This window comes from Gekko japonicus, unplaced genomic scaffold (genome assembly GCF_001447785.1).
Source record: "Gekko japonicus isolate JY-2015 unplaced genomic scaffold, Gekko_japonicus_V1.1 scaffold1727, whole genome shotgun sequence".
Lineage (NCBI taxonomy): Eukaryota > Metazoa > Chordata > Lepidosauria > Squamata > Gekkonidae > Gekko > Gekko japonicus.
Window position 1 is genome coordinate 209,600 of NW_015161451.1, and position 19,383 is coordinate 228,982.

Genomic DNA, 19,383 nt, shown 5'->3' on the forward strand with positions numbered 1-19,383 from the left:
CCGCCCCCCCCCTCCTGCCAGGCCTGCTGGCAGCCACCTGGCATCTCTGGCTGCTTTGGGGGACAAGCCGCCCTGCCAGTGACTCCTCGCCTGGGCAGTTCACCCTCCTCAGGCAACCTGTGCCGCTCCCACAGGTGCCACCGACAGGACAGGACTTGGGGTCACACAGGTCACCTGGGCTCGCCCCCATCAGCCTTCACGTGACACGCAGCACCGTTGGGCCGCACCTAGCAGTGGACGCCTCATTCTACATTTGGTACGTAGCTAATTTCCATGTTCTTTATTCTAGTCTGATAAATCCTCTGCATCACATTATTGTGAATACACGCCTGTTCCCACGCAGGGTGTGCGAAAGGGGATCCCGTTAATACCACCGTTACTCGGCATGGCGTCACTCGGTCCCAGCCCGTGATGTCACCGCTGGGCCCCCCCCCCCCGCAAATGAGCCTCCTCGCGGGCTGGGAAGAGTCATCCCTTTTAACCACCATTTTTTTACAGTGTATGAATGTCGTTTATAGTCTGGCTTCCTCACCGAGACTGGAGGGAGATTACTATCTAGAGTAGAGCAATACAGTCAACAGGATACGGCACCCAATGAGCGGTGTAATCGGATTGCAGAAATCTGAAACTCTGCAGAAATTTGAGACAAAATGGAAACAAAACAAAACACGTGAAATGATGGCGAAATTATGTGGTAGGATAACGTGTACAGCAACAGAGTGCGCCATACACAGTCGTATAGTCCACACTGGTCGTCACCCCCCCCCCCCCCCCGCTTTTACATTCTCGTGCCATCTCCTTTCCTCCCCCCCCCCCCCGAATTATTCCGTTTGGCATAGTTTGTGGGCAAGGCCTGCTAAACAGTGAAGGGCCACAGCAGGCCGGCCGACTGGGATTCAGGGCCCCGTCTCCAGGCAGCCTCTGCGGCCTCTCACAGTGGCAGGCAGGAGGCCTCCTCGTGAGCAACTTCAGCTGGGGGTGTTTCCCGACCAGTCGGCGGCTTGGATGTCTCTCTGGGCTTCCATGGGCTGCCCTTGTTTGTTCCGTCTGAGCCTCAGTGTTCCACGCCTGAAAATGGGAGGGGATGGTTCTGTGCTCAGAATCTGGCACGGGATTCATTGTCTTCCAGAGTCACCTTTCGGCCTTGGTGTTCCCCACCATAAGGAGGAGAGCTGCCTCTTATATAATGCTGTTTGTGGTCTCTGGGACTCTCTCACTGGTTTTGTGTGCCTGTGCCCACAGATGTCAAGCACGTGTGTCATGGGCTCGCCCCCACCCCTTACCCCACTCCTGGACCACCACTTTTTGACCCTCAACATTGCCACCCCACAATGGTGATTGGCCCAGAGCAGCCCGGCGTTCTAGGAAGACGCAGCGGCGGCAGTAGCTTTTGTGAACCTCTGGAATACTGCCTTTTTGAGTCATGGGTGCGGGAGAGGGAAAGAAAGTGCTGGTGCTTCTGCTGCTGAGCGAGCGGATTGGACTCTGTACAGGGTTGGAAGTTCCAAGGAGGCACTACCGTGTCAGCCTTTGAACGGGATCAAAGACACTCACACTGAAGGGGCTGCAGGGAGACGTCTTGAAAAGGAGCCTTTGTGTGGGGGTGGGGGGGTGGGCTGCGTGGTGTTCCCTTGTTCATTCGGCAGCTAAGTAGAGAAAAGGCACTCTGCGCAAAGTGTAGAGTCTGGATAAGAATGCAGCAGCCCACACTGACTCCACGGACACAGGTGCGGTCAGAGACCCTGGACTTGCGCTGAGCCTCCGTCCAGCGGTGTTGCATGTCCATAATGGCTGAGCTGGCGGCTTCATAAGGTCCAGTGCCAGGATCTGGGGTGGTGCGTGCAAATGCTGAGGGGGTCTTTGGCTGCACAGGAGTGCAAAGACATTTTTATTTGCTGCGTCTATAAGTCCGCCTGTCTCGCAGAGACCCAAGGATGAAACATCTAGTGAGGAATACAGTAGGAGGCCTGCGATTAAAGCAGTCTGGAACAAAGCAGTATATGATGATATTACCTAAGTATGAAACAATGCAGACAGAGCTGGATTATGCATACAGCAAGCAGCCAATACCAACTGTACACAGTGGTATAGTTTACCATTCTTTTCCCTTTATAAAAGTGCCTTCCCGGACCATTCCATTGAATGTGAGAGCTATGAGTACACATCCCCCTATGAGTGCTCAGAAAACCCTCTAGGGAGCCTTTGTCCGTCCTCTTCCAGACCTCTCGGAGGACGGGAGACGGTGGGTGCCACGAGACCGGAGGAGGGCAGATGTGATCCCCATTTGCAAAGAAGGGAGGAGGGATGAGCCAGGGAACCGCCGGCCGGTCCGCCTGACCTCTGTCCCGGGGAAGAGCCTGGATGAGATTTTCAAGGGAACAGTCTTCCAGCTTCTGAAGGACCACTTGGTGACCCGGGGAAGCCAGCACGGACTTGTCCCCAACAGGTCCTGCCAGACCAACCTCCTTTCCTTCTTGGATGGAGTGACGAGCTTCGTGGATCGCGGGAATGCTGCTGCTGCTGATGTTGTTTACCTGGATTTCAGTACAGCTTCCGACAGAGCTCTCCATGATGTTCTGATGGGTAAACTGGAGGACTGTGGAGTCTAGGATAGGTAGGTGGGCAGGGAACTGGCTGGAGAGCCGACCTCAGAGAGAGGAGTTGCCAGTGGCATTTCATCGGAATGGAGGGAGGTGTCCAGTGGGGTGCCACAGGGCTCGGCTCTGGGATGTGAACAAGATGCAATTTAACAAGTCCCGAGTTCTACATCTGGGTAATAAAGATGAGGAACTCGCATACTGGATGGGGGATACACTTCTGGGTAGCGGTGTGGGTGAACAAGATCTTGGGGTGCGGGTGGACCATAAATTAAATATGAGCAGCCGGGGTGATGTAGTGACAAAAAAGGCTAATGCTATCTTGGGGTGTATCAACAGAGGCATAACATCCAACACTCGCCAGGGATGCTGTAGGCTGGTCCTGCACTGAGCAGGGGGTTGGGCTAGATGGCCTGCAGGGCCCCTTCCCACTCTGTGTGATTCTAGGATTCTATGAATAGGACTGTTGAGAAGATCACGCTATGGGGCAAAACCAGCCACAGTCTTGCCCTCCCTTCCCACTGTTGTTGTCACCACCACCTGGAGTAAAATCCAGGGGGGCCCCCCTCCATGGGTTGCCTGAGGCTAACTCCACAGGGGTGCATCTCTGTAGTATGCCAAGGAGTTACTTGTACAGACTAATTAAACAACTTTCTTTCTATGAGGCACAAACTCAGGGTACTACAAGGGCAGATCTAGGTGCAGTAAACAAAATAACTGAAAGGGCCGTGACTAACTAGGTACTTACCACCCAGGGTATATCAGATCTGGTCTTTCTTAGTTGCAGGATTCACCACCCACCCCTTGTGGTGCATCTGGAACCCTCCTTAGCATCATTCCCTTCTGTCATCATCCGTCAAGACAAAACACACAGGAGAGACAACCGCTCCCCTGAAGGACGCCACCACCCAATTCCAGCCTCCACCCCGGAACGCCACGCTCCCAAACAAAGGCCAATCGGTGTGCCTGCAGGACTCAGGACCCAAAAGACCGCCAGGCCTGGACTTTCTGGTCAAGAGGTGTTAACCTATATCAAAGGGCTAGCATGTTTTCCCCTCTCAGTTGGGGAAAGGATGCTCTCTATCCGGGAAGAGCCCCTTCTCTTCTTCTTCTTCTTCTTCCCGGCCAACTAGACGCCACCAAGACCCCTTTCCCGCACTGTGGCTGTCACAACAGCGCTACTGCCTTTTTAAAAATGCCCTCCTGGAAAAAAAATGTGTTTTGCATAGTTTGCTGGATGACAGAAGCACAGGAGCTTTCCTGAACATCTCCGGCAGGGCCGCCTCATAAGGTGAGGGACACAACAGAGAAAGCACATGTACAGGCAGAATCCTGGCTCGCAGGCTCCTCCGAGTAGCAGGTGCCAGAAGGCAGGCAAGGCCGGGCTTAGCATCCGTCCTACGTGTTGCATCCACTTCTAGCAACCTCTCTTGGTTGGTTTTTATAGCCCCACGCCTAAGGGCCCTGGAGGCGTGCATTTGGCCCTCTTCTCTGTAGCTTTGTTCTGAGCCTCCGCCGCTCTAAGGGTGTGGGTGATGCTGATGGGCTGGGAACAGTCAACTGAGGTTCACCTGCTGAATCAGGGGCTCTGCTCCAGCTGTTGGCTGTGAATCCTGACAAGCCTGCTGTAGCTCATCTCTCCTGCTGGCTACCTTCTCCTGTTGACTCCAGGCTGGCTACACGGGGCTCCCAAAAGGCAGGCCCAAGGCAGCCAGGATTTTTTTTAATTCAGGGGGCCTTTAAATAAGTGGGGGGGCACCCCGCACACACTCCCTAGGGAGCGCCACAAATAAAATTGGAAATTGGAAGTCGGGACGTGGGGGAGTTGTGGGGGCCAGGCTCTGCCTGCCAAAAGGCAATTGTAGATCTTTGCCATTTGCAAAGTGTCACCTGCAGAAGGTCCTGCTCAGGTAAGCGGAGCGATTGTAGGGGAGCAGAGAAGGAGAGAGGCGGCTCTGCAGACATGAGGGGCCACGAAGGCCTTGCAAGCGATAGCCGGTGGTGGCGGTTGTTCAGTCGCACAGTCGGGTCCGACTCTTCGCAACCCCCGTGGACCACCTCACGCCAGGCCCTCCTGTCTTCCGCCGTCCTCTGGAGTTGGCTCAGTTTCACGTTCGTTGCCTCGATGACACTGTCCGACCATCTCATCCTTCGCTGCCCCCTTCTTTGACCTTCAGTCTTCCCCAGCATCGGGGCCTTCTTCTCCAGCGAGGGCTCCCTTCTCATTGGGTGGCCAAAGTCTTTGAGCTTCAGCCTCAGTCTCTGGCCTTCCAGGGAACAGGCAGGGTTGGTTTCCTTTAGGAATGACTGATTCGATTTCCTTGCAGTCCAAGGGGCTCTCAAGAGTCTTCTCCAGCACCAGAATTTGAAAGCATCTATTCTTCGTCACTCAGCCTTCCTTATGGTCCAGCTCTCACAGCCATACATTACTACTGGGAATACCATTGCTTTGCTGGCAGGGTGATGTCTCTACTTTTTATCATGCTGTCTAGGTTTGCCACCGCTTTCCTCCCAAGGAGCAGGCATTTTTTAATTTCATGGCTGCAGTTGCCGTCTCCTGTGATCCTTGAATTGAACCCTGTACCTGATGGGCAGCCAGTGGAGGGCCTGCGGAGTGGATGAAACATGCACGCTCCACCTAGCTCCTGATGGTAACCGAGCTGCAGCATCTTGTGCCAACTGGAGTCTCCCAAGTCGACTTCAAGGGCAGGCCCACGTAAAGTGTATTGCAGCAGTCTCCATGTGACTGTGGCATGGATCCAGGTGGCCAAATCAGCCAAGTCAAGGTGGAGGGCCATCTCCTGTGGGAGGGAAGTGTCTTTTGTAGCCGAATAAACTTGCTTCTCCAGATGGATCCTGTATAATGACCGGGCTCAGTTCAGGTTACTGACTGCCACGTACAAAGCCCCCCCCCCTTCGTGGCCTTGGCCCCTCGTACCTGCAGGACCGCTCCTCTCCCTAAGGTCTGCTGCGACACCTTCTCTCGTCCCAGAAGGGAATGGGCAAAACGGATAACTGCTTGTGCTTCTCGTGCCTTCTCTGTCGTGGACCCCCCCCCCTTGCAGAATTGGCCTCCCCGACAAGGCGAGGGAGCCTCCCCCTCTCCCGGCTTTCCGCGGGCACAGGCAAATAGGACTGCACGGCAGTGAAACGGACAGGGAGTTGCACTGGTCCAGGGACGGGGAGGGTGGCCTCCTCTGCCACCGTGTGGCTGCCCTATCAGCAGCGTAAGCATGTGCTTCGGACCAGGTCGTTCAAGGAATTACGGGTCAGAACTCACGCGTTGTTTCTGCTCTCTTTGAGACTTCTGTTTCTTTTCAGATTTCTGTCGTTCAGCCCCTATTGTCCTGCTCATGGGAGGTCCCATCCGGTTTCTTGTACCTGAATCTCACTACGTCATCCGTCTTCCATCTCCGTGAGAAAGGCGGACTATGAAAGAGCCTCCTAATGATAACTCCGGGGCAGAGACACAGGGCAAATCCCATACTGATGACAGCTGGTCTCTAATGGCTACCCTTTCAGTCCGGTCCATAAAGGATGATTTAAACTAATCCAACGCTCATCCCTTGATACCTACTTCTGCCACTAGACGTCTCAACAAGACGGCATGGTCCACTGTGTCCACACGGCCACAGAGAGATCTAGTAGGAGGAGCAACCAAAAGGTCTCTCCCCCCCCCCCCCAGGGAGCTGCCGTCTTGTTTCCATACCCCCAAAGACTAGTCAGCATACCAGAAATAGCAGCAAGTTGTACTCTAGTTTCTCAGCTCTTTTTACGGTGCCAGTTCCAGGGTTTAGCCAACCCCCTGGTAGCCCCCGGCCAGTGTTCACCTCGACTTCCAGCAAGGGGGTGGTGGTGGTGCTGGGTCCACGTTCTCGGCCTAAGCACAGCCCGGCCTTCCAGCCTCGCACCCAGAACTTCCCTCCAAGGCTCAGTGCAGAAACCGACATCCCGGGTGTGACAGCCACCTGCTTCTCCAGCAGCACCATCGAGACACAGACCTGGTGTTTTCAGGGGAGTGCAAAGAGGAGGACGCCCTTTGGAAATTGAAGCCGATTGCTGAGTGCAGCACAGCGACAAAAGGAGTCCCGTGCAGTTTCCTGGCATGGATCCGGGCCCACACTCCCATCAGCAGCTTTCCCCAGTTCGTCTTCCTCTTTTAAACAGCGGTTGAATGTCCTTATAAAGCTATAGCAATCTGTCCGTCAGATTGAATTCTCAGCTTCCTTTTCTTTTTTTGAGCAAGCCCTGCTCCTCTTCCCTTGCGGAGCTAGAAGGGGGAAGGCAGACCCAATGTTGGCAAAATAAAATCTGGGAACACTTTGTATATGGTAAAATAGTCTCTCACCAAAAGGATTTTCAAGCGACTTGGTTCCCAGCAGTGGAATATCTCGTAGACGAAGAAGTGATTCCAAACAACTCTTATTACAAAGATCTGTTATATTTTTAAAAGGCTCTTACGGGTTGAGAATGTTGATTATTGCATGGTATTAATTTGTGTTCTGAATGTACTGTTGAATATATTGTTCAGAATAATAATAATAATAATAAAAACTTATTTTAAAAAAAGGGCTAGAGACTTAAAAATTTTAAACTGGGAATTCAGAGAACTTGCTAGACAGCTTCTATAACGGTACAGTGCCGTGACAATAAGGAATTGGTGGTGTTTTTGTGTTGTTGGCTGTTTTTTAAACCCCCCTGGTGGTGTGTGAGACCTAGCCGCTGCCTGGGGACCTGGGGACCTGGTGCCCCTGTGGGTGGGACTGGGGGGATTTGGACTTCCTCGCCTACATGGGGGCCACCTGGGCTTTGCTGCAGCCTTTCCCAAGACACTGCAGGAAGCAGGGCTGGGAAAGACTGCAGGAAGGAGGGGGGGGAGCCCAGGAAGCTGTCCACAAGGGTGGCACACGATGCAGTGGGGGGTCAGGGGAAGCCTGGTCAGAAGAACGATGTGGAAGTTACCTGTTCCTCCGTATCAGCAGATTCCAGGGGAGGATGCAGGTGCCTGGAGGCCGGGATTGCCTGAGTGAAAGCAAAGGGACTGAGGAGGCTCAAGGCAGGCTTTTTGGAAGCTGGCTGGGTATGGGTGGTGAGGAGCCAGCCTGTTCTATTACAGGAGATGGCATTCTCCCCCCCCCCCAAAGAAACAGGCTGGCTGCTGCAGGCGAGTATCCTTGAATCAGCCTCGGTCAGTTGGCTGGGTGGACCTCTTCCTGGAAGAGCGAGACTAGGCCAGTTGGTCTGTGTCCAGATCATGTCAAGATTAGATTGTTGCCAGGCAGGAACTCTCGGATGGAGCCTCCAGTGGGTGCAGAATGACCAAGGTGACTTTACGGGAAAGCAGCGAGGCAAGACTGGCTACATCCACCCATCCCTGGAGATTCCTCCATCCTCCTCCTGCTGTAGCCGGGACAGCATCCACCACCACCACCCCGCCAGTTCTCTCTCCCCTTTTCCTCCCGTTGTGCCTGCACAGAAGCTCAGGTGTGGGGGCATCGGGCCGACCTCTCTGGTGTGGTCTGGACACACACACACCCTTTCCCCTGCTGAGGCGTGGGGTGGAGCACTGCAGTGCCGCTCTGCAGCCAAAGGGGAACTTCCCTTCAGGGGGGGGCGGGGGGGGAGAGACGGCCCATGGCAATGAACAGCCCCCGATGCCATCTTGAAACCAGTCTTCGCTCCGCCCCGCCCCCATGAGTGAGGGCAAAGGTGGCGTGTCCACACACAGAGAGCCCCTCCCTGGCAACCACTCGCCAGATTCCCCCTTTGAAGTGGATGGGGAAAGGCTGAATGGGCAAAGCCCCGGGAGAGCCGTGGGCACGAGTCATGCTCACCTGTGTTGAGGCTCTCCCAGAAGGAGCCGGGCATCATGTAGATCCGTAACACCACAGAGTTGGAAGGGACCTCCAGAGCCAGTCTGGTGTTGTGGTTAAGGGCACGTTGGTCCGGATCCACCCTACCGGAACCCATCTTGGAACTGGGAACATCAGAGCACACCTGCACCTTGTTGTATTGTTATGTTTTTATTCTGTTTTTAATTGTTTTAAGTATGGCTTTTGCCCCAATCGTTAGCCGCCCTGAGCCTTAGGGGAGGGCAGGATATAAATCAAATTATAAATATAAAATAAATAAATAAAAATAATCTGTGCAAACCGGGCTTGATTCCCCACTCCTCCAATTGTACCTAGCTGGCTGACCTTGGGCAAGCCATAGTTGTGACAAGAGCTGTCCTTGAGAAAGAGCCGTTTCTGTCAGAGCTCTCTCAGCCCCACCCACCTCACAGGATGTGTCTGTTGTGGGGAGGGGAAGGGAGAGGAGTCTGTAAGGCGCTCTGAGATTCCGAGTGAAGGGTGGGGGATAAATCCAATCTCTTCTTCACCCAAAGAGTGATTAACACATGGAATTCACTGCCACAGGAAGTGGTGACGGCTACAAGCATGGACGGCTTCAAAAGGGAATTAGATAAGCATATGGAGCAGAGGTCCATCAGTGGCTATTAGCCACAAGGTATAGATAGGGGCTCTGGGGCAAGTGATGCTCTGTCTTCTTGGTGCTAGGGGGGGTCAACAGTGGGAGGTCTCTAATGTCCTGGCCCCACTGGTGGACCTCCTGATGGCACTGGTATTTCTGGCCACTGTGTGACACAGAGTGTTGGACTGGATGGGCCTTTGGCCTGATCCAACATTGGCGTCTCTTATGTTCTTATGTTCTTCTTCTTTTTCATCATCTAGTCCAACCCCCTGCACAATGCAGGAAATTCACAAATACTGCCCACCCCCAGTGACCCTTGCTCCATGCCCAGAAGAGGGCAAAAAACCTCCAGGATCTCCAGCCAAAATGGCCTGGAGAAATATTGCCTGCTTCCTGACCTCAAAGTGGTGGTCAGCGTTTCCCTGGGCATGGAAGAAAGGGCCACGAGAACTAAGCACTGATGAGGCAACCCTTCCTGCCCTCCCTCATGACCTGCCCAAGTGCACAGAATCAGCAGTGCTGTCAGATGGCCACCTAGCCTCTGTCTGAAAACCTCCATAGGAGGAGAGCTCTTAGAATCCTAGAGTTGGAAGGGACCTCTAGGGTCATCTAGTCCACACACACACACACCCCTGCACCATGCAGGAAATTCGGGCATCTCAGTCTGGGAGCTTCTTGCCTTCCTTGCAGGGACAAATCAGCCTTGGTCATCTGTGGAAGCCCAAAACTGTGCATGTTCCCCAGGAACAGGTAGCCACAGAGGAATGATGCCTCCTCTCAGAGACATGGGGCCATTCTGTGCCCAGGACAGGCCAATGGGTCTGGCCCGGAGAGAACGGAGGGATACCGGCGGCCCACGTGTCAGACAAAGAGCCACATCTGGGAATGCTCCCCCCCCCTCCTACGCAAGCCAAGGCGCTAGTCCCTGGGGTCGCCAAGGCCAGGAGAGCGGGGGGGGGCGCCCCCCCAGTGAAGCCACTAAAGGCAGCAGAAGGAAGGAGCAGCGGGGTCAGGCCCCCTCCTCTGGCACAGGCAGGGATTCCCTTTGATGCAGTCTGGGGGGGAGGCTGTCCACGGAGACGGATTTCGGGGGGTGGAGAAAGGAGAGCAGAGGAGTCCTCTGCACAGCCTTCCCTCCCTCACGGGGGAAGAGGCCCCAGAGAGGAGGATCCAGCCCCAAGGAGGCAGGGTGGGTGAGGGGGGGGAGGCACAGGTGAGGGGTGCCGCAAGGGGGGTGGGGTTCTTCAGCTCCTCTGCCTGCCGGGAAGCAGCCCTGACCCGGTGTGTGTGCGTGTGCATGCTGCACAGGCAGCAGATTGTGCAGCACAGAAAGTGACAGGAGAGAGGGTATTTGCCTCCCATGCGGCCCCCACCAGGCCTCGATCCTTTACACCCCTCCCTCCGCGATGCCAGACAGGTGCTGAAGCCGACAACTGCAAAGGCTGCCTGGGGGTAGGGGGAGAAGGCTCAAGGGGCCCCTCCTCCGCCCAGAGGAAGAGCACCACCAAGGTGGAGCCCTCCTCTCCGGCACCGCTTCCTGCCGCAGCCTTTTGGAGATGGGGCAAATGGGGGAGACGACTCCGGGCTGCCTCCTGCCTGGGGGGGGGGGGGGGGAGGTCTCCTGAGGCGGCCACGTTTGTTAGTGTTGTGTGAGCCTGCCCTCCCTCACGGCTCTGCCACGCTCCCAGCGATGAATGAATGCCGAAAGAAAGGCCCAGACAATCCAGGCCTTGTCCTCTCCTGCCAGGCAGCGCCATCCACAGTCGGTCCGGCCGGCTGGGCCGAGGCAGGGACGGGCTCCCTTGCGGGGTCACGTGCACCACAAGACTGTTCAGGGCTTCTCCGGCGCACAGAGCTGCACCAGCAGCCACGGCCATGGAACTCTGCCCGGTTGACGATGTGCTGCGGCACAGACACAATCCTGTTGCGCTGGGAATGGTATAGAAGAGTGTTGCGAGGTTAAGGTCTTGAGGGGATGCAGTGACGATGAGTATATTTATTTATTTATAATCTGAATTTATACGGAGGGCTCAGGGCGGTGAACAACAGCAAAAGTGTTCATGAATTAATAAAACAATTCCAGCAGTGTAAATAAAATATGACTAAGACATTCTCAGATGACGCTAAAACATCAGAATTTCAAACTGTATCACTGTCTCGTGGGAAGGGAGCGGGGGGGGGGGGGTTGCCCAGCGGCAGGACGAGCCCAGCCTCTGCCCTCAGTCGAAAGCCGGGCACCGTCCTACCTGGCACTCCCCCCCACCTGACTGCGTAGGGCCACAAAGGTCAGTACCAGAGCCTCGGACCTGACTTGGTCCTCCACTGGGAGCCAGTGCAGCTGACAGAGCACGGGTTGGATACGTGTGCTGTCTGTGGCGTTCCAGTCAGGAGCCGCGCTGCCGCCTTCTGGGCCAGCTGGAGTTTCCGGGTCAGTCTCAAGGGTAGCCCAGCATAGAGCGAGTTACCGTAGTCCAGCCTGGAGGGGGTGGTTGCGCGAATTCTTGTGGCTGGGTTGGGGCGAGACAGGAAGGGGGCCGGTTGCCTCAACTGCCGTAGCTGGAAGAACGCCAGCTTGGCAACGTTCATGATCACAGAATCACAGAGAGTAGGGAGGGGCCATGCAGAGACCACCTAGTCCAGCCCCCTGCCCAATGCAGGACCAGCTTAGAGCATCCCTGACAAATATTCTTCCAGCCCCTTCTTGAAAGCTGCCAGTGAAGGGGAGCTCACCAACACCTCCCTAGGGAGCTGATTCCACCTTTGGAACACCCTGCCCGTGAAAAGGTTTTCCTAATATCCAGCCGATACCTTTCTGCATGTCTTTTAAACCCGTTGCTTCGGGTCCTCTCCTCCGCTGCCTAGTGGAACGGCTCCTCGCCCTCCTCCACATGACAGCCTTTCAGGTGTTTAAAGAGAGCTGTCCTGTCCCCCCCCAGTCTCCTCTCCTCTTCTCCACACTGAACCTTCCCAGGGCCCTCAAGGCCTTTCCTAGAGCCCGTCTCTCTGGGCCTCCGCTGATAAGGAGGCACCCTCGGGACCACACCCTCGGAGGCACACCCTCAAGAGCAGGCAGCTGTGTGACCCCTGCCCTGAGTCCCCCTCCCCGAGCGCGGGGAGCCTTTTTTGGAGGGGCCTCCTGCTCCCCCCTGCTGAGAGGGAGTGGGCCTCTTCGTCCTCCCACTGACCACCACCAGTGTTCCCTCCAAGCTGAGTTTGTGTGAGCTAGCTCACAGTTTTTTAGCCTCCAGCTCACACATTATTGCCTTGGCTCAGGAAGGAGGGCTCCGGAGCAAACGGATTTCTGTAGTAGCCAGATCGCTCGCTCACAACTTCAATGCCCAGGAGAGCTCTCAAAGTAGAATTTTTGCTCACAGGACTCCCCGGCTTAGAGGGACCACTGATGCCTCCTCTCTTTCCTCCAGGAGCAACGTAACTGGGTGCACCCTTTGCAGGTACTTGTGGAGGACGGAGGAGGACAAGTGTTTGCACCCCTCCAGACAAGGGTGTCACACATCTTGCACTCTGCCACACAGAGGCCACGGGGGGGGGTGTGTGTGTGAACATGTTTCCAAACTGTGGGCTCCCCCCCCCCCATACCCTCTTAATCACTGCAGTCAGACTCCTCTCCGGAGAGTGTGAGCAACTGGTGGTGTCTCTGGGCAGAGCTAACCACTCTTTGCCTCTGCAGGGGGCCCCAGGGACAGATCAGGGGAAGGAGGCTCCAAGACCCCTGGCACTGATGCCCTGCTAGGGCCGGTCTCCATTGGGCTGGCAGGATGGGTTTGGGGCCTGGGCCAAGCAGGGGGCGGAGGACTTCTTCCCTCCACAAGGAGCACCCTTTGCACCCAAGTGCACTGTCATGGCACACACACAGAGTGTTCACACTCAGAAGGGGTGGCAGGGTATAAAGGTGGGAGACCCCCTTTGGGAGGGGGAGGCCTGCAACGGGGACCCTAGAAATGTAATCCACCAACGTGGAGAGACTGTAGAGGAGGAGTGGGTAGCTGGGTGAGGCTCCCTGTGCGTTTGGTGCATATAGCTCTGTACACTTTTGAACCTGTGCCTACCCACACATTGATTGGGTCAATATGTGTTCTAGTCGAGAGAAAGAGATTGAGTTTCTAGACACTCTAAATGACTGTGCTATGGAGCAGATGGTCACGGAACCTACCAGGGGAGAGGCGATCCTTGATTTGGTCCTCAGTAACACTCAAGACCTGGTGAGAGATGTAAAAGTGATTGCACCGCTTGGGAACAGTGATCATAATGTTGTTGAGTTCAACATTTGTATAAATAGGGAATTGGCCAAAAAGACTCACACAACCACTTTTAACTTTAAAAGGGGTAATTTCTCTGATATGAGGGGACATGTGGGGAGGAAACTGAAGGGAAAAGTAGAAAGGGTCAAAACCATTGGGGAAGCTTGGAAACTATTTAAAACTACGATTCTAGAAGGTTAGGAAAGGCACAAACAGGTATAGGAAAAGGCCTGCATGGTTAACAAAGTAATGGAAGCTGTAAAAGGTAAAAAGGATTCCCTTAAGCGGTGGAAAGCTAGTCACAGTGAGGCTGATAAAACGGAACACAGGCTATGGCAAATAAAATGCAAGTCTGTAGTCTGGCAGGCAAAAAGGAAATATGAGGAGCATATAGCAAAAAACGTAAAAACCAACAATAAAACTTTCTTCAAATACATTAGAAGCAGGAAACCAGCCAGGGAGGCAGTGGGGCCCTTGGATGACCAAGGGGTAAAAGGAGTACTGAAGGATGATAGGGAAATGGCTGAGAAGCTAAATGCATTTTTTGCCTCCGTCTTCACTGTGGAAGATGAGAAGTGCTTGCCCACTCCAGAACCACTGATTTCAGGAGGGGTGTTGAAAGACCTGAGTCAGATTGAGGTGACGAGAGAGGAGGTCCTAAAACTGATAGACAACTTAAAAACTGATAAATCACCAGGCCCAGATGGCATACATCCAAGAGTTCTGAAAGAACTCAATTGTGAACTTGTGGATCTCCTGACAAAAATATGTAATCTCTCCTTAAAATCAGCCTCCATTCCTGAGGACTGGAAGGTAGCTAATGTCACTCCCATCTTTAAAAAGGGTTCCAGAGGAGATCCGGGAAATTACAGGCCAGTCAGTCTGACGTCGATACCGGGTAAATTGGTGGAAACCATTATTAAGGAAAGAATTAGTAGGCACATAGATGAACAAAACCTATTGAGGCAGACTCAGCACGGTTTCTGTAAGGGAAGATCTTGTCTCACTAACCTGTTAGTGTTCTTTGAGGGGGTGAACAAACATGTGGACAAGGGGGATCCAATAGATATTATTTACCTTGACTTCCAGAAAGCTTTTGATAAAGTTCCTCATCAAAGGCTCCTAAGTAAGCTCAAAAATCATGGGATAAAAGGACAAGTCCTTTTATGGATCAAAAACTGGCTAATTAATAGAAAACAGAGAGTGAGTATAAATGGGCAGTTCTCCCAGTGGAGGGGTGTAAGCAGTGGGGTACCACAGGGATCAGTACTTGGTCCACTGCTTTTTAACTTGTTCATTAATGATTTGGAGTTGGGAGTAAGCAGTGAAGTGGCTAAATTTGCGGATGATACAAAGTTGTTCAGGGTGGTGAAAACCAGTGAGGATTGTGAGGCACTCCAAAGGGATCTGTCAAAGTTGGGCGAGTGGGCGTCAACATGGCAAATGGGGTTCAATGTGGCCAAGTGCAAGGTGATGCACATTGGAGCCAAAAATCCTAAATATAAATACACATTGATGGGGTCTGAACTGGCAGAGACAGATCAAGAGAGAGATCTTGGAGTTGTAGTAGATAACTCACTGAAAATGTCGAGACAGTGTGTGACTGCAATAAAGAAGGCCAATGCTATGCTGGGGATTATTAGGAAGGGTATTGAAAACAGATCAGCCAATATAATAATGCCCCTATATAAATCAATGGTGAGACCTCATTTGGAATACTGTGTGCAGTTCTGGGCACCACACCTTAAAAAGGATATTATAGCTTTGGAAAAAGTGCAGAAAAGGGCAACTCGAATGATAAAAGGGTTGGAACACTTTCCCTATGAGGAAAGGTTAAAGCGCTTAGGGCTCTTTAGCTTGGAGAAAAGACGACTGAGGGGTGACATGATCGAGGTTTATAAGATTATGCATGGGAAAGAGCAGGTAGAGAAAGAGGTACTTTTCTCCCTTTCTCACAATACAAGAACCCGTGGGCACTCCATGAAATTGCTGAGCGGTCGGGTTAGAACGGATAAAAGGAAGTACTTCTACTTGCTTCTAATGTACTATAAATTGTTTATTTTATTGTAATTTATTGTTTTAATCATTGTATTGTTTTAATCTGGCACTTAGTGCCCTGTAAGCCGCCCTGAGCCTTCGGGGTAGGGTGGGGTAGAAATTCAAATATAAATAAATAAATAAATAAATAAATAAACTCACTGCCACAAGAACTGGTGGTGGCTACAAGCATGGACTGCTTCAAAAGGGAATTAGATAAGCATATGGAGCAGAGGTCATCAGTGGCTATTAGCCACAAGGTATAGATAGGGGCTCTGGGGCAAGTGATGCTCTGTCATCTTGATGCTTGGGGGGGTCAACAGTGGGAGGGCTTCTACTGTCCTGGCCCCACTGGTGGACCTCCTGATGGCACTGGTATTTCTGGCCACTGTGTGATACAGAGTGTTGGACTAGATGGGCCTTTGGCCTGATCCAACATTGGCATCTCTTATGTTCTTATGTTCTTATGCCTGACATTTCCCCCAAAAGCACTTTCCTGGCTTGGCCTTAATCTTGTTGGGTTTGGACTGCTACAGTGGCACTGGTTCTCCTGGGCTTGCAAAAATGCCCCCCCCCCTTTCAGGTTCTACTGCAGAGATTCTCTGGCTTGATCTTAGTCCTGTTGGGTTTGCAGCGCCACAGTAGCACTGGTCCTGCTGCGCTTGAAAAAATGTCCCCCCACCAGTTTCTACTGCAGATACTTGGGGACTTTGATTCTGTTCTGCTGGGCTTCTACTGCCCTTCCTTTCTTGCCGCTTTTTCTTCTGCCTCCATTGGAAACAGTGGAGGATAATGGCACCTTCTTTTTATTTATTTTTATTTATTTATGTATTCCTTCGATTTATATACCGCTCACCCCCTAAGGGCTCTGAGCGGTTTACATCATACAATTCAAACAGTTCCTACCTAAGGGCCACACACATACAATGGAGGGGAGTGACTAACCTAACAGGCACTCTATAGCGAAGTCTTGTTGTTACAGTCTCTCTTGCGGGAGGTCTTTTTCCCAATCCGGCGTCTTCCTGGCACAGGTCTTCCTTCGGTCACCGCGATTCCTCGGGCTTGGGCCAAGGGCACGTCAGCGTATGCTCCTACTGCGGCCTCCGTTCCTGAGGGGGGAGGGGCGTAGCACGGACCCTGTAAATCCAATCCTCACCAAACTTGGCGGGGAGGCGAAGGAGAGTCATCCGGGGATCCCCAGTGGATTTGGAGTTTTCGGCTTGCACAAAGTCCATTCTATACACCCCTGAACCTCCTCCTTTCATTTCCCCAGAAACCCCGTTCCTGGGGGCACCTCCTGTTGGGTGGCCTTAACTTGAACCCCATATGTCAGCTGGAGATTCCCAGCAAGTTTGGTGTCTCTGGCTCACCCAGGGGCTGTTGCACTGCCTCATGAACCTCATGAACTAAATCAGTTCATTTAGTGCCTCAAAAAGTTCATTGTGGTTCATGGTTTGTGAGCCGGGGATGCTACGAACCACGAACCAAACCACATTTTCCCGGTTCGTGCCCATCCCCAGAGAAACGTTCTCTCTGCCCACCCTCTGCTCTGTGCAGAGTTTTGTAAACCTCATCTTTCTTCCCAGCTGAAAAGTCCCAGCAGACCCTCCAGCCTTTCCTCCCGGGGAGGGGGCGCTCCGAGCCCCTCGATCACCTCAGCTGCCCTCGTCAGTCCTTCTTCTAGATACCGGGACCAGAACGACATACCCGTCTTCCCAAGGAGGCCGCCCCATAGCTCTGTGCAGGGGCACTACAATAGTTGCTTCATTTTCAGCCCCTTTCGTGGTAATCTCCAGCACGCACGGACCTTGCCTTTTCCTTCACTGCCACGCACGGGGCTGTCACTTTCACGGAGGCATCCACCACGACCCCAGGGTCCCTTTCCCTCTTTCAGCAGGTTCAGGCCCCACCACCATAGACTTGGCTTGGGACAGACGTCACGCTACCTGGCCTGTAATTTCCGTGTTCCCCTTTGGACCCCTTTTAAAAAAAATTGATGTAACATCTGCTACTCTCCAGTTCTCTGGTACAGAGGCTAATTTTAACAGGCTATATATACTGGTTAGTAGATCAACCACAACACATTTGAGTTCCTGAAGGGGACCCTTGGGTGTCTGCCGCCTGGACCCAGAGGCTCGTTGGCTATTAAATTGCCTGATAGTCCTAGAACTTCAGCTCCCATTGCTTGAATTTGACTCGGTTCTTTCGACTCCCTTCTGGGACATGGTGGCTGTAGTGTGGGTGCAGGCCTCATACTTTCCGCAGTGAATCCATTGAGCTTCTCTGCCATCTCCCCATCCGCCTTTAGCAATCCCTTTGTCCTCTTAATGACTCAGCCTCGTGCTGGCTCTCAGCTGGTGCCCCGCCACCACCTGATCTACGGTTCCAGTCCTGGTGCAGTTTCCTCTCTCTCTCTCTCACACACACACACACCCGTACCCGCCTCTTCCTCGTGTTGAGCCCAGGAGACGGGAAGGCCGCCATGCTCAGGGTAAGCAGGAACTGCTGGCTGATGCCTGGCAGGGCCAAATTCTGCAGAGTTGGGCCCTAGTGTGAGCCTGGCCTCTGGAGGCGGAGGAGGTCCCCAGGCAGCTTTGCCGTGCTCCTCAGTGGCCGTGCCAACGTGCGGTCAGAGCCAAGGACACCGTGGAGGGGCCTGCACTTCTGTGCCAGGAGGATATCTGCCTGCCTGGCAGCGGGAGGCTCCCGTGAAGCTGCCTCAGTCTGGACTCCGGTGGAGCCGGCTGCCCCAGCCCAGGAACTATGGCCACCCGCCCCCCCCCCCCGCCCCGCGTGGCTCCTGCTGCTGCTGGCCCGGCAGTGTTCACGCTCCTCCTCCTCCAGGAGATCCCCCACACCATGGGACGGCCCTCAGTCCCAGCAGCACAGGGAAGGGCAGGGGGCTCCGCCTTCCTCCTCTAGGACCCCTCCCTGCTGCTGAGCTGCCTGCCACACGGAGGGGGAAGCCCGGGGGGGGGGCTGCTCTGGAGCCAGGAAGGAAAGCGCTCGCCGACAAACGTAAAGGGTGTTCCCCCCCCCCCCCCCCGTCCCCGGGGTGTGTCTTGAGAGCATCCCCAGGCCAGGGTTGTACCCAAAATTATCTGTTTCAAGTTGGCTCAGGGACACCCAAAACACTCCTGGCACTCTGGGTCCAGTCGACAGGAGTATATCCCCCCGCGGCCGTGAGGCCTGAGGGTCGGGCAGAGCCACCCTCCGCCCAGGGCCCCCTTTGGATGTCAGAAGGGAAGGGGCCAAAGGGGGGGCCCTGGGCTGACCCACGCCGGCTGTCTCTCTGCCCCAGGCTCCCCCCACCCCCACTGACCCTCAGCCGGGAAAGGGTGGGTGGGCTGCCAGACCCCCCCCCCCGGGGCCTCCAGCAAGGCTTGGCTGCGGCAGAGTCCGGCTCCTCCCCTGCCATGGTGTGTGTGGGTGTGTGGGGGGGGCGTTTATGAAATAACAGTACAGCGGTACATGAACCAGGACTGCTCTTCTGAAAAGTCCCTCGCTCCTCTTGTGAAGAGATGCCTTTTCTTGAGTCCCTCTCCCATGGCAGAGGCCTGAGGGCTGGCCTTCATTGGCCCCAGCTGCCTCCACGGGGAAGGGGGGGGGGCAAAAACCATGGCCCCAAATTTTCAGCACAGCCCCCTAGAAGTCCCTGGGCCGGGGGGGGGGGGTTGTCCTGAACTGGAGACAAGACTTCTGAAAAACCAGGGTAATGGAAACAGTGCCCTACATGGAGTCCTGACCTGAAATCACTGGGGAAATGTTTGCAGAGCACCTGCTGACACCCCCTACAAGGGGAGGGAGGGCCTTGGTCCTTCGGTCTCCTGCCTCCACCACCCCCAGCGCCAGTGAAGAACAGGCCACCCGCCCTTGACCACCCGGTCAGGGAAGAGAGAGGAAGCAGGCCCAGCCTGTTGGCTTCGTCACTGTTGTTTAATGTTCATCGAGGCAGAGGATGTTCGATCAGAGAGACTCCCCCCCCCCCCCCCCGTCCCGAAAGCAGAAGCCCCCCCCCC